Genomic DNA, 16,541 nt, shown 5'->3' on the forward strand with positions numbered 1-16,541 from the left:
CGGCATTTAGCATAAGGGACATTTGGCATAATTTGAAGAATTGAAGGGATCACATTGCATAACGGATATTTAGCATCATTGTAAACAATGTGAAAAGTCGTCACTTGTTGAAATGTATTTTTATTTTGGAACTACAAGGTCATAGAATGGTTGAATAAAATGGTTTACTATTGTCATTGCCAGTCATAAGCCCTCAGCCTGACAGGCACGCGTTTGAGCTTTCAAATCTTGTGTATATGAGAAGAAGCTAATGGCAAACCGTTTTTATGTTTTATACCGTATAGAACAGCGGACTTTCTTACAAGCAAACGCAGGCTGTTAACCAGTTCCACAAGTTCCAGATACTTTACATCGGGTCGAAGACAGAACATGCAAAATAAAGAAGAGAAGGTTTGAGGGTGATATCGTGACCTCTAGTTCCCTCGGCATGATACTGTTCCTTGACATGGTCCGAAGGCTTTTCACTAAAGCAGTATTACACTGTTTATATCACATAAAAACTTTGGCTACGACTACTTCCATTTTAATATCCACTTGTGCCATGGTCAAAATAATGTACAAAGTGGGTTTAGTTCCAAATTCTTCCTAGAGGTGCGTTGGGCTTAGCGATAAGACCCGGTTTGGGACTCTTTTAAACTTGAAATGTCCCATGCCAGGACCCCCGAATATTGCGCCCGCGATCTCTCAAACGAGATAATACCCCGGTGGTAAAGTGAACCATCTAGCACTGGTAAATTTATAAACGCGGTCTCAGTCGTGAACATTCAAACGTCCGTGTTCGCACGATCATGGATCCGTCCCGGAAATCTTTACCCTCGGTCCTACATTCAGCTGCACAAAAAATCCTCCTTTCCTCATCAAATCCTTCAAACTCTGATGGTAGCATATCTATTTCACTGTTTTCCTCCAAAGCACTGCTCACTTCATAATCCGATTCTACCATGGTATTTAGCAAATTCTTCGCTTTTCTTTTCAACTTTTCCTTATCAAGCGCCCAATCCTGCCACTGTTCTGCATTTATGCCGCTCTTTTCAATATCTTCTCTGATCATTGTACGCCAGGTGAAAGCAGGTCTTCCTAATTTCTTTGGTTCATTCGATTCTGTATTTGAGCGTTGTTCTCAGTATACTTTCATTTCCCCTTCTTAAGATGGGCCCATAGAAATTAAGGCGTGCTATCCTTATTTGGTTGTTGATGGTTTTTCCCTTCAGTATCTTTGGTGCTATCTGTTCTAGAGGTATCTGTTCTTGTTGATCGGTCTCCTCGATATTTTTCTCCTCCTCAGTTTGGGCTAGACGTTGTTCATTTCTTATATCATTCCTGATTTGCTCTCCGTCTGAGCTTAGTGACAGCAGAATTTCCAGCATGGAATTTTCCATATCGCGAAGGGCATTCCTGTTGCTTTTTAGCAGCGTGGAAAGCCTTTCAACGACCTTCCATTTTAGCTTGTACCTCCTCAAGAAGCAACATAGTGCGTGAAAAGCCTTGTTGGACTTTTTTTATCCTTTCCGCTGTTGTTTCCTTCCGTGTCAAGCTGCTCGTTACGAATGCACCAAGTTAACCTAATTTTGTGACTACTTTCAACTCGAATGGCCCCGAATTTCCTCATGGAGTCTGGTTCGACGTTGTTAATGTCGTAAGTATTTCTGTAGAGGACACAGGTTTTACTCGTGTTTATTTCTAGACCAACCGAGGCCAGCAGTGGAATTAATAGACCAATTATCCTTTCAACGTCTTCATCCGTGTCGCATACGAACAGTAGATCATCCGCCTAGGCCAGAATGCACGGTATAATGTGTCCATAGTTTTCCAGGTTGATTTCCGGCATCAGTTCCCGCAGCCTTATTAGCACGTAGAGTAGCAGTAAAATAAACAATCTCGGGCTCAGTGGACATCCTTGCTTAATTCCTCTAGCCTTGTTAATTACTGGGGTTCTTTCACCAAACCATTGGAGCGATGTTCTTTTCGCAATGCACGCAGTGTCGATACGATTAACTAATCCCGGTGACACTCCCATGTCTATCAGAATCGCCGATAGTTTTTGCCGTAACGTGACAAGGTGGGCTTGGTTAATAGAAACACGTACGTTACGATATACTAAAATTTATTACGCGACATACATTAAAATAATATGTGACTACTCGACTGACTCTTAACTTCTCTTAAGACACAGGACGTGACGCAGTCCACTAGTGACGTCGATCCGAGTGACAGTTGCTTGCCACCGATGAGCCCTGTGGCAACATACGTTTAGGATTACCAGTGTCCCCAACATCTCCCTCCTTAATATCTGCGGTATGCCTGAAACCATTGTGGCGGTCTTCGGTTGCGCGAAGAGCGCCTAGGTGGTTGGTCCACAGGAGATGAATCACCGGCAGACTGGAAGTCCGACGATGCTGACGAAGATGATGTTGTTGAAATAGATCTGCCCGATGATGGGGAGGCCAAAGGCTGACTTCCCGTTGGCGTCAATGTGGCAGAATTCCTATCTTCGGGCAAGTATTCATCTGAAGACGATTCAATTAACGTTGAATGGTTATACTGTTTCCATTCGTTCAGCAGGATGTCGATCGGTAACTGGTTCAGTTGTTGTTTCCTTAATTCAAATCCTGACGCAGATCGGGCCCTCAACTGGTTGATGTGGGACCGAATCAGCTTCTTGTTGTTCACCAATACGTTGTACATCACTTGACCGATTTTCTCGACAATAACTCCAGATTGCCAAGTCCACTTGTTGTTTGCATAGGTCTTTGTGTAAACAGCATCATTCGGTTGGAATGACCTCGGTTGACTGGTGTTGGTTTGACTAGCTGTTGATACAGGACAGCAAGGCGCTCGAAGAAGATCTAGGGAAGTACGCAATGACCGATTGTACATCGCTTCGGCCGGCGTTTTCCCGTCTGGTACATTTGGGTTGGGCGTAGTTCGATAGGTGAGTAGAAATATGTCCAACGTTTCTTGATTGATTGTGTTCTCTCCCTCTTTAATCTTTTTGACCGCTCGTTTGAATGTATCAACATACTGCGGATGAAAAGGGGCCGTAGTAAAATGCTGAATGCCATTCTCGCTACAAAACTGGCTGAACTCTGTACTTTTGAACTGTGTTCCGTTGTCTGTGACGAGGAGCTCAGGCATTCCGTTGTTGGCGAAGACCGAACGAAATAGGTTGATGGTTGCTGCCGTCGTGATTCATCGAGTTGCGAAGATTTCCGGCCATTTGCTATATGCGTCGACAATCACGAGGTAGTATTCACCGTCTATCGGACCCGCATAATCTGCATGAACACGTTGCCATGGGCCAGTAGTTGACGGCCAAGATTCCGGTGTTGCTTTAGGCGGGGACCGTGCAGCGGACGCACAGTGATGACATGCCCTAACGAAACTGACTATCGTCTCATCCAATCCTGGCCAGTACACATAGCTGCGTACGACTGCTTTCATTCGTTGCACTCCCGGATGGCCCTTGTGGAGTTGAATCAAGCACCTCTTCCGATAGAGCTCGGGGATCACGATCCTGTCCCCGAACATAATGCAGCCTTGGACGATCGACAACCCTTCTTGACGATCGTAAAATCGTCGCAGCTCCCAAACGTGCGCATCTAGCTTGGAATTTGGCCAGCCATCATGGATGAAACGGTACACCTTCCGAAGAACTGAATCGGACTTGGTAGCCTCCTTGATCATGCTGAAACTAAGAGGTAAATGTTTTACGTTACTGACCGCTACTGACCTCAAGTCTTCTTCCGGGGTGGTACAGGCTACGACGAAGTCTTCGTCTGGCTTGACATGCTGGTTGATGAGTCGGGAAAGTACATCGGCATTCCCGAACTTGGTTGTCGAGACGTATTCCATGGAGAAATCGTATGAGAGCAATGTTAGGGCCAACGCTGAAGCCGGTTAGCAGTGTAGACTGGTATTCCTCTTTTGGACCCAAAGATTCGCAATAGCGGCGCGTGATCCGTTTGAAGACGAAACCGCCTCCCGAACACAAACTTGTGAAATTTTGTCACAGCATAGAGTATCGCCAATCCTTCGCGATCTGGCTGAGAATATCGTTGTTCCGTGGCTGTGAGCGCCCGAGATGCATGCTGAATCACCTTGATCTTGCCGTCGGGGAGCTTATGGCTTATTGATGATGATGCATCTGCAGACACTATTATCTCCAGATTTGGGTCATAATGTGTCAGTAAAAGATCAGAGGACAGAATCGATTTGAACTTGTCGAACGCCTGCTGGCATTCTGCAGTCCACTGGAATGTCGAACTGGTTTTGAGTAATTCGTCCAGTGGATATCGAAGAGTCCTCATGTTTGGAACGAATTTCCCGTAATAGTTTATAGCGCCGAGGAAAGAACGCACGCCGGTAAGGTCCTTTGGAGGAGACATGCTCCTGATGGCCTCAACCTTCGCTGGATCAGGACGCAGACCGTGACGATCCAGTAGGAGTCCTAAATACCGGATCTGATGTTGCGCAAACGAACACTTCTCTGGTCGTATGGTGAAGCCGTAGTCTTGAATCCGCTGTAAAACCGCTTGCAGATTCTGTTGGTGCTCCTCAGCGTCGTTGCCTCCAACGATTACATCGTCTAAATAACCCGATGTACCCGGAATACCTGCTAACATGGTGTCGATTAGCTGCTGAAATGCTCCTGGTGCAGCTTTTACCCCGGGTGGCAGCCTGTTGTATTGATACAAGCCCCGGTGGGTGTTGATTGTCAACATTTTTCGACAACTTTCGTCTACTTCCACTTGTAAAAAGGCATCTGACAAATCAATTTGGCTAAAAATTGTACAATTCGCCAACTTGGAAAAAATGTCCTGCGGCAACGGGAGCGGGTATTGATGCGACTGAATCCGCTCGTTGAGACCAGTGGAATAATCACCACAAATACGTATACTGCCATTCGCCTTCCTAACTACGACTATTGGAGCAGCCCACTCTAAAAAGTCAACTGGGGAAATAATTTGAAGCCGTTCTAAACGATCGAGTTCCTGCTGACATTATTACAAAAGTTGTCCATCGGTAACGACCAAAGGTTGAATTTGTCGATGAAATCGATTCCGAGAAGATTGAGCGGACGCTTCGATACAAAAATTCGTCCGTACTGTGCTGAGCCGTTGAATGATACTTCACATGCAAACTCGTACTGCAACTCAACTTGTTCACCTGACGCCGATTTAGCAATTTGCGTCGTCGGAACTAATGCTGGGCTACCGAGCTGCTTCCACACTTGCTCGGAAACTATGATGATGTCTGACGCTGTGTCCAGTTGCAGGCGTACTGGGACGCTGTTGATTTCCACCCGTACGAAGCGTCGTTTGCTCTGAACGTTTCCGACGGAAAGAGCGATTGTTTTCGTGGAAAATCTACCTCCTCGCTGTCTCGACGGCTTGGATGACCGTTTTGCGCTCGAGCAGTAGCCCTCCTTATGGCCGGACTGCTTACACTCGACACATCGATGACTCCGGAAACTGCAGTATTTTGAAAAGTGCATTCCACCACAGTTCCAGCAAGGTGTTGCTGGTCCCTTTTTACCGTCTTCTAGCCTCTCCGAAACCTTTCGATCGCTTTCAAAACTTCCTCTGCGCAAATGAACCTTTCGTTATCGCTTGGACCTGTCCTGATGGACCTTCGATCATCGCCGTGTCGTTTTTTAAATTGATCAGACGCTGACATTCTTCGATCATTGCCTCCAGGGTCACGTCATTGTTATCTTCTATTTTTGACAGTAACCTGGTGCGAATATCACCATCATACTCTCCCTTCAAACCGCACACGAACATCAGACACTTGAACTGTTGTTCCGACATCTTCGACAGCTCAAATTCCACGCACATTTTGTTCACCCGACATGCAAAAGTGACGTAATCTTTGGTCGGGACTTTTGTAATGGAGAGTGTGCTGTATCGTTTCTTCACCATTGATTCTGTTGTTCCAAACAGCGCTTTTAGTCTCTGAACCGTGATGTCGAACGTGAAGTCTTTTGGGGTGCTAGGCAGGATGTAACTCACATACCTATAATGCTCGTTTGTTCCCAGCCGTCGAAGTAACAATCTGACTTTCGCTCCATCGTCGAGTCTTTGCGCGTCTTTGGCGAAAAGGTCCTCATATCGCGCATACCAAGCAGCAAAAGTGCAATGGTTTTCCGGTTCATACTGGAACTCTTTAATGTTACCAGCTAATGAATCCAGAATAGCTTCCGGATTGGGCGGAAAACTGACCTGGATTGATGAAATCGCATTTCGAAACACCGTCTCCTGCTGCTGAAGAAATCCCTGCTGCTGCTGGGTGGATTCACGCTGCTGTTGAAGTAGCTGGTTGGTGACAGCCTGTTGCTGCTGGAGCTGCTGCAAAATTTGCACAATTATTGCATCTGTTGGCAGCTGGTGTGTAATCGACCGCTGCTGCTGCTGGAGAGGAACCGACTGCTGCTGCTGTGCGTGGAGTGAATGTCCATTCGGATGCTGATTTCGACCGGGTGCATTGTTTCCTTGAGTCGGATCCGCGTGGTTTTGTCCGTCCATTGTGCTGAATGTGCGCTTCCTTCTTTTGTTCGGCGGCGGCGTGGTTAGGTTTTTTAATCGCGGTTTTTAGTGCACGAAATTTGCTCGCGAAACTAATCGAAATCACTCGCGTTCTCGTCGCCACTGTCGTAACGTGACAAGGTGGGCTTGGTTAATAGAAACACGTACGTTACGATATACTAAAATCTATTACGCGACATACATTAAAATAATATGTGACTACTCGACTGACTCTTAACTTCTCTTAAGACACAGGACGTGACGCAGTGCACTAGTGACGTCGATCCGAGTGACAGTTGCTTGCCCCGATGAGCCCTGTGGCAACTTAGGTTTAGGGTTACCAGTGTCCCCAACAGTTTTGAAACGTCCACTCTATCAAAAGCCTGTTTTAGGTCAATCGACACCAGTATTGAATGTTTACCCTTCCTCCATCTTTCGTCTAATATCCTGCGTAGCGTGAAGATTTGATCGCATGCGCCTCTTCTGCTTTGGAACGCCATTTGGTAGGATAACATTGGCGGGATTTGTTGATCAAGTCGGTTTAGCAGCATTCTAGCGTAGATTTTATAGGCAACTGAACAGAGCGTTATGCATCTGTAATCGTTCGTAGGTTGTGGGTTTTGTTTTATGGCTATTGGGACTTGAACCGTTGAAATCCATCCACTAGGAACCACATTAGATCGGAATACCTGTCGTAACAAGGCAACTAGCTCATCCATCAAGGCGTCTGACCCGTACTTTAGAAGTTCTATAGCTATACCATCTAGACCCGGCGCAGTGTTGTTTTTCATTTTCCTTACAATGTATTCAATCTCCTCTCTTGTTACCTGGGCTTGGGTGATGAGCCTAATGGGCGTGTACTCTTGCTTGGTCTATAAGAGTGGGAGATCCGAGCGAGTGCTGGTTCATTGATCTCTGAATCTCATGACTAATAATCATTCGATCGAGTGTTTTGGCGGACGGCTGATATGGATGTTCTTACTTTCAAATGGGGGAACATGCTGGTTCGGTTGTTCGGGGACTCATTTGATCTTGAGCATAGTGATCGAGTCATTTGATTCGGATCGATGGACTGTCATCTATAAGAGATGATCAGACTGAAGGTGGGTGTTTTTATCTCTTAAATCGCTCTGGCTCGTGAAGATGGCGAGTAACACTCGTTTATAACGAATCGGATTCGCTGTTTTCAGAAACAGAGATGACAATCTCTTATGGATGGAACCTTCTCTTAAACATACTGTTCAGCCAATAGTTAATGCTCAACTAAATCAACTTAATAAACTGAAACACGTAGTTTTTGAAGAAATCCAATCCACGTGAACCACATCACCAAACGCCTGAAAGTAGTTTAGATACATGTAATATCTATTTCTGTGTTATCTATTATCTTATCTATTCATAACAGTTTTAGCCTTCGCCTTGAAAGGTTGTGTTTGCTGATTGGTTGTAGCAACCAAGGCTGTGCAAGCCGTGAATAGGCTAGAGGTTTATGTACCGTGTCAGTATTTGATGCTGTGTTGGTGCGGAGACAGGCAGGATTGTTGGCTGCGAGAGCGGTAGTTTGTTGGTGGTACCACGCGATAAGCGAGTGTTGGTGCGAAGGCAACGAAGTCTCAGGTAAGCGGCGCCCCACCTTGGTGGTGGTAGTGGTTGCGCTGCATATAACCGGCGCTTGCGACGGAGTGAGACAGAGCTGCATCTGGTTGATGAAGCGGCTCGCTTCATCATCACTCATTCATCCGTATTAGTGCAGATACGGGATTTTGAGTATTTGTGTACCTAGCCACGCTGCGTAGTAAGGAAATACCACTGGACCCACAGGTAAGCAGCGGCTCCATCTTGGTAGTGGTGGTTGCGCTGCGTTCAACCCGAGCGTGACAGAGGGAGACAGCGTGAATCTGCAACTCTTCGAAGGACAGGTAGATTTTAATATAATTTTGCTAGTGTTAGTATTTAATTAACTTACTGTGTATGGTAGGCGAGATGGAGGATAGTGAGATGGAATCCTCCATTTCACAAGAGCAAAACTCTTTTGACCCCCCTCCCTCAACTCCCCCTAGAATAAAATTATACCCCCAAGGGTCGTCTGGACCTTGGCAAGTTTTCTTCAGGCGGAAAGGAAAGCCATTAAACCTTGTGCAAATTGCACGGGATCTAACTTCACGATTTTCTGCTGTAACAGAGATCGTGAAAGTAAATAAAGACAAACTTCGAGTTAGCATTGATAACATTAGACAGCTAACGAGATAGCAGCCTGCGAACTCTTCACGCGTGAATATAAAGTTTATATACTTTCGCGCGATATAGAATGCGATGGAGTCATCTCCGAACCTAGCCTCACTGCCGAGGATATACTTAAACATGGTGTTGGTTGTTTCAAGAACACCCTGCTTAATACAGCTAAAATACTCGATTGTAAGCTATTGTACTCAGTATCACTTGAAGAAGAGAAAAAAGTTTACCGACCATCCTATTCATTTCGTGTAACTTTCGCTGGGTCTGCTTTGCCTAGCCATGTTCTTATTAATAAAATTCGTCTCCCCGTTCGCCTTTTCATCCCTCGTGTGATGAATTGCCTCAATTGTAAACAGCTTGGCCACACAGCCACTTACTGTTCCAATAAGGTACGGTGTGGAAAATGTGGGGGGGCCTCATCAAGAGTATACATGCAATAAAAACGTAGAAAAATGTTTACATTGCGGAGAAAATTCACACGAGCTCCTTGCAGTTCCTATACTTAAATTGCGGGAGGAGAAAATTAAACGATCCTTGAAGGAGAGGTCTAAGCGCTCTTATACAGAAATACTGAAAAATGCTACTCCTGAACCCACGGTCCCAGAAAACAGATACGCTATTCTATTGCCGAAAGAGTCTGACTCTGACGAAGCGTCCGAAGGTACATCATTTGTTTTACCTAGAGGATCCAGGAAAAGAAAAAAATCCTCTTTTCCAAAACTGCCAAGCAAGGGCCTTGAAATTTCTCCTCCAACAAATAAATTGCGGCCAAAGCTAAAGAATTCCGATGCAACACCGAAGCCAGTCCCTCCCGGTTTTGGTAATGTACAATCCAAACAGAACACCATTACTGGAAATAATAAAACTTCAACTTCCTCCGAGCCTCAACCGGGGATAGGTTTATTGAAATTTTCTGAAATTGTTGATTGGATTTTCAAAGCATTCAATATTTCTGAACCACTAAAAAGTATACTTTCAGCGTTCCTCCCAACAATTAGAACACTTTTAGAGCAGCTGATTGCTCAATGGCCCATCCTTGCAGCAATTATATTCTTCAATGGTTAATTCAACTCCTAAGGTGAAAGACTCCATCACTGTTTTACAGTGGAATTGCAGAAGTATCATACCAAAAATTGATTCCTTAAAAATTTTAATGCATAATTTAAAATGCGATACTTTTGCTCTATGTGAAACATGGCTTACCTCAAATATTAATTTCAACTTAAATGATTTCAACATTATTCGCCTAGACCGAGACACCCCGTATGGAGGAGTGCTTCTAGGAATTAAAAAGTGCTATTCTTTCTATAGAATTAACATCCCCTTGTTTGCGGACATTGAGGCTGTAGCAGTCCAAACGAATATTAACACTCGGAATACCAAGGGGGTAAAAAAAATGGGAACGCTTACTTTGACCGGTCATATCTCAGCTGTTACATAATCGATTTTAAATCTGTCTTCACCACTATAAAGGTATGTCTTTTGTGAACACGTCGAATTAAAAAAATAGAAGAATAGAGTTGTCTACCGTAAGTTACAGTAAAAAGAGTATAACAAAGTCAGTGAGAAAAAAATGGGAACGCTTCTTTGACTTGCCATATCTTAGCTGTTTGCTCACCAATTTTAATTCTTTCTTCACCATTGGATAGGTAAATCTTTTATAAAAACAGTGAACAAAGAATGATGGAAATCAAATTTGTATATCTGAAGTAATTGTAAAAACAGTAATTGAGAGTCAGTACAGACGAAATGACTTTTTCTGTTCAAACAATCGTATCACGACCGTTTGTCAACCAATTTCAATTTTCCCTACACCAATGCAATCCTTAGAGCTTCTAGACTTGTAATATATGCAATAAATAGTAGATTTTCAAAAATTACTATACTTTTTCGAGTTTTTAGGAGATAGGATTTTTACAATGTACGTAGCATACGGTTGATAGAAATTCTTTGCGACTTGTTAGTTTTACGGTTTGAAAATTACCTGTTTACTCAATAGTTCTACATATTATACATGGATATTATTATATCAAAATGTTTGCACGTGTTAGAGTGTGTTAGGACGATTCAGTAAATACGAAGAAGTTCAGAATTTTACAATATTCGTCATATAACTTTAAATTTGAAGCGATGATCTATACATTTTAATACACCAGTCGATTGTAATTGATGGCGGCTACAATTTCTGAAAAAACACATTTTTATATTTTCTCAAAAAATAGCCAAAAGTACGTAGAAGTACAGAAATTTCATTTAGTTGGCAAAAAATGTTGAATTCAAAACGATGGCCTATACCTTTTTATATACCAATCGATTATAATTGATTTTGGTTACAATTTCTGGAAGAACAATTTTTATATTTTCTCAAAAAATAGACAAAAGTACGTAGAACTACAGTAATTTCATTTAGTTGACAAATAGCTTCAAGTATTCAAATCTATCACCTATTCCATTTATACACCAATCGATTGTAATTGATTTTGGCTACAATTTCTTAAAGAACAAATTTTTATATTATCTCAAAAAATAGCCAAAAATACGTACAAGTACAGAAATTTCATTTAGTGGGCAAATAACGACGAATTCTAAGGGATGATTTATACTTTTTTATACACCAATCGATTGTAATTGATGGCGGCTACAATTTTTGAAAGAACACATTTTTATATTTTCTCAAAAAATAGACAAAATACGTAGAAGTACGGAAATTTGATGTAGTTGGCAAATAAGGTCAAATTCAAAGTGATGGCCTACACTTTTATATATACCAATCGATTGTAATTGCTTTCGGCTACAATTGTTGCAAGAGAAACTTTTCATATTTTCCCAAAAAAACGACAAAAATACGTAGAAGTACAGAAATTTCGTCTGATTGGCACATAACTACAAATTTCCGTACTTCTACGTATTTTTGGCTACTTTTTGAGAAAATATAAACAATTGTTCTATCAGAAATTGTAGCCGCCATCAATTACAATAGATTGGTGTATAAATAGTGTAGGTCATCCCTTTTAATTTGCAGTTATTTGTCAATCAAACGAAATTTCTGTACTTCTACGTATTTTTGTCGTTTTTTTTAAGAAAATATAAAAAGTTTATCTTGTAACACTTGTAGCCGAAATCAATTACAATCGATTAGTATATATAAAAGTGTAGTCATCACTTTGAATTTGACCTTACTTGCCAACTAAATCAAATTTCCGTACTTCTACGTATTTTGTCTATTTTTTGAGAAAATATAAAAATGTGTTCTTTCAGAAATTGTAGCCACCATTAATTACAATCGATTGGTGTATAAAAAAGTATAAATCATCCCTTAAAATTCGACGTTATTTACCCACTAAATGAAATTTCTGTGCTTATACGTAGTTTTGGCTATTTTTTTAGAAAATATAAAAATATGTTCTTTCAGAAATTGTAGCCAAAATCAATTACAATCGATTGGTGTATAAATTGCATAGGGGATAGCTTTGAATACTTGAAGTTATTTGTCAACTATATGAAATTACTGTAGTTCTACGTACTTTTGTCTATTTTTGAGAAAATATAAAAATCGTTCTTCCAGAAATTGTAACCAAAATCAATTATAATCGATTGGTATATAAAAAGGTAGAGGCCATCTCTTTGAACTCGACGTTATTTGCCAACTAAATGGAATTTCTGTACTTCTACGTACTTTTGGCTATTTTTTTGAGAAAATATATTTTTTCAGAAATTGTAGCCGCCATCAATTACAATCGACTGGTGTATTAAAATGTATAGGTCATCGCTTCAAATTTAAAGTTATATGACGAATATTTTAAAATTCTGAACTTCTTCGTATTTACTGAATCGTCCTAACACACTCTATTATTTAGTAACTTACATACAATAATGTGTTTTTCCACGTTCGTGCAAACATTTTGATATAATAATATCCATGTATAATATGTAGAACTATTGAGTAAACAGGTAATTTTCAAACCGTAGATCTAACAAGTCGCAAAGAATTTCAATCAACCGTATGCTACGTACATTGTAAAAATCCTATCTCCTAAAAACTCGAAAAAGTATAGTAATTTTTGAAAATCTACTATTTATTGCATATATTACAAGTCTAGAAGCTCTAAGGATTGCATTGGTGTAAGGAAAATTGAAATTGGTTGACAAACGGTCGTGATACGATTGTTTGAACAGAAAAAGTCATTTCGTCTGTACTGACTCTCAATTACTGTTTTTACAATTACTTCAGATATACAAATTTGATTTCCATCATTCTTTGTTCACTGTTTTTATAAAAGATTTACCTATCCAATGGTGAAGAAAGAATTAAAATTGGTGAGCAAACAGCTAAGATATGGCAAGTCAAAGAAGCGTTCCCATTTTTTTTCTCACTGACTTTGTTATACTCTTTTTACTGTAACTCACGGTAGACAACTCTATTCTTCCATTTTTTAATATGACGTATTCACAAAAGACATATCTTTCTATTGGTGAAGACAGATTTAAAATCGATTATGTAACGGCGGAGATATGATCGGTCAAAGTAAGCGTTCCCATTTTTTTAGACCCCCTTGGTAGTCCGCGTAACTTTTTACCCCCTTGGTATTCCGAGTGTTAAAGGCAAGGACATGTCTATCGCTTCTATATATATATACCTCCCAAAGTTCAAATTGGACAACGTCAAATTTTTGAGGTAGTGGAATCCATGGCTGCTCCGCGTCTGATACTGGGAGACTTCCACTCGCACAGTATTGTGGGGTTCCCTCTTCAATGATAATCGATCCTCTTTGATATACAATGTTCGTCACGAATTTAATATGACAGTTTTAAATACTGGCGAAACAACACGCATCCCCAGACGTCCAAGTGCATTAGATCTATCTCTGTGCTCAACATCACTTCGGTTAGATTGCACGTGGAATGTTGTACCTGATCCTCACGGTAGCGATCATTTGCCAGTCGTTATTTCAATTAACAGTGAATTAGGCCTCACGAATTCAATCAATGTCCCTTATGACTTGACACGAAATATTGATTGGAAAAAATACCAATCTTTAATTTCCACTTCTCTTGTTTCGACGGAAGAGCTACCACCTACCGAAGAATATGAATTTCTAGCGGGTTTGATTATAGAAGCAGCAGAACAAACCCAAACGAAATGCAATCCTGGCATGATAATGAACAGTCGGCCTCCTAATCGCTGGTGGGACAAAGAGTGCTCGGAAGCATATGAAGCTAAACAAGTTGCTTCCAAAGAAATTATGAAACGGAAAGGGTGTACACGTGCGAATTTTGAAATTTATTCGATTTTGCAAAACAAATTTGACAGTCTCCGTCGTGCCAAAAAGTCTAGTTATTGGAGACGCTTCGTTGATGGCCTGTCAAGAGAAACATCAATGAGTACTCTTTGGAACATAGCCAGAAGAATGAGGAATCGAAACGTAACTAATGAAAGCGAAGATTTTTCGAATCGCTGGATATTTAATTTTGCCAAGAAAGTTTGTCCAGATTCTGCTCCTGCGCAGAAAATCATTCGCGATGCTCCCACAAGTAACGGTTCCATAGATTCGCCTTTGACAATGATGGAATTTTCAATTGCACTCCACTCATGCAACAATAATGCTCCGGGTCCAGACAGAATTAAATTCAACTTGGTGAAGAATCTGCCTGACCTAGCAAAAAGACGCTTGTTGAATTTATTCAATAAGCTTCTTGAGCAGAACATTGTCCCGCACGACTGGAGACAAGTGAGAGTTATCGCCATTCCAAAACCGGGAAAACCAGCCTCCGATCATAACTCGTATCGACCGATTGCAATGCTATCCTGCATCAGGAAATTGTTGGAAAAAATTATCCTACGACGTCTCTACCATTGGGTTGAGGCGAACGGCTTGCTATCAGATACCCAGTTTGGTTTTCGGAGGGGAAAGGGAACGAATGATTGTCTGGCGCTACTTTCGTCAGAAATCCAACTAGCTTACGCAAAAAAAGAACAAATGGCGTCTGTGTTCTTAGACATAAAAGGAGCATTCGACTCTGTTTCCATTGATGTTCTCTCAGAGAAACTACATCAATGTGGTCTTTCACCAATATTAAATAATTATTTATACAACTTATTGTCAGAAAAGCACATGCATTTTTCATATGGCGATTTGGCAGCATTCAGAATAAGTTACATGGGCCTCCCACAAGGTTCTTGTTTAAGCACCCTTCTCTACAATTTTTACGTGAATGACATTGATAATTGTATAGTCAGCCCATGCACTCTAAGGCAACTTGCAGATGATGGCGTGGTTTCTGTTACAGGACCAAAAGCCATAAATTTACAACAACCACTGCAAGATAGTTTGGATAATTTATCAAGTTGTGCTTTGAAGTTAGGCATCGATTTCTCTACGGAGAAAACAGAGTTGGTTGTTTTTTCAAGGAAGCGTGATCCAGCTCAGCTTCAGCTTCAGTTGGTTGGTAGAACGATAGCCCAAGTCATGACCTTTAAATATCTCGGAATTTGGTTCGATTCTAAAGGCACATGGGGAGGCCACATTAGGTATCTGATAAAGAAGTGCCAACAAAGGATAAATTTTCTCCGAACAATAACCGGATCTTGGTGGGGTGCTCATCCAAGTGACGTGATAAGATTGTATCAAACCACGATACTTTCAGTAATGGAATATGGGTGCATCTGTTTCCGTTCAGCTGCAAACACTCACATTATTGATACCAGTCAAGAGACCACTGCTATATTTGAAGTGATGACAAATACTAAGCCACGCACGGAGCCTGTGGGACACCAGGGTGCACCCCACTTCCTCTGTCAGGGTTGACTTCCTAGCTCTTCGTGAGAACAAGACGGAAACCACTAAGAACACTGTAAACATGAGTTTTGTGGAGATTGCGAGGTGGAGGTGAAAGAGGAGAAGGATTGCGCGGAAAGCAAACTTGCGGAAGCAGCTCCCTAAGTGGTTCGCTGGAGGATGTTGTGCCCTTCGTCCATTTTCAACAACCCAGCTAGAGACGAGGATCGAACAGTGGGCAAGGAGGACACAGTGAAATAAAATAAAAATAACAAAACAAAAGAAAGAAAGGAAACAGCCACAAACCCGTTGAAGCGTTACAGTTGACAAAAACCCAATAGGGAAGACACCAGCCAAGCGACAGCGTTCGACGAACACCGAGTCGACGAACAATACTGGGTGCAGGAAGGAGCTCCAATTTAAAAAAAAAATCAAGTGGCATGATTCAAGACCGACACAAAAAAACTGAGCAGCGCCCAACCTTCAACGAAATGGTCACGTCGAGCTCTTCCGGTTGGGTATTCTGCGTCACGGAGCAGAGGTTATTGCTTTACCTGACCCAAGTTTAGGAAGGGTATCTCGAATCGCCTGTGCTATGTAGCTGCAGTTGGAAGTGAAGTACTGGATCTCATGTTATGTAGCGCTGAAATAATGGAAAAGACAAATAGTTGGCGCCTTTTCTGTCGAATCTATTTTGTCGGACCACAGACACTTAGTACGCTACATAACATGAGGTCCAGTGTTCGCCATAGAAGCCAAAGAACTCACAGTGCAAAAACACAAACAAATAAGGAAACAAATTAGTGTGTATTCCGCTCACACCTGGGACAGTCAAAAAGAACGGTAAGATCCAATCAATCCTATAATGACAGTTGCCCTCTTGTAACAAGGTCTGTTGTACGTCGTGAGACATGGTGGAACGAAAATCTAGCAACACTTAGGAAGGTAGCTAGGCACCTGTTCAATAAAGCGAAGCTTACTGGTAACTGATCAGACAACAGCATCG

General features: G+C 41.7%; 1 protein-coding gene across 4 annotated transcripts in view; it reads right to left on the reverse strand.

Annotated features, from left to right (window-relative positions):
* The window catches only part of LOC131686145 (fibronectin type-III domain-containing protein 3A), a 223,575-nt gene that overhangs the window by 22,792 nt on the left and 184,242 nt on the right, over positions 1-16,541 (reverse strand). The gene's annotated exons all lie outside the window — the stretch shown is intronic.

This window comes from Topomyia yanbarensis, chromosome 2 (genome assembly GCF_030247195.1).
Source record: "Topomyia yanbarensis strain Yona2022 chromosome 2, ASM3024719v1, whole genome shotgun sequence".
In the NCBI taxonomy this organism is placed as follows: domain Eukaryota; kingdom Metazoa; phylum Arthropoda; class Insecta; order Diptera; family Culicidae; genus Topomyia; species Topomyia yanbarensis.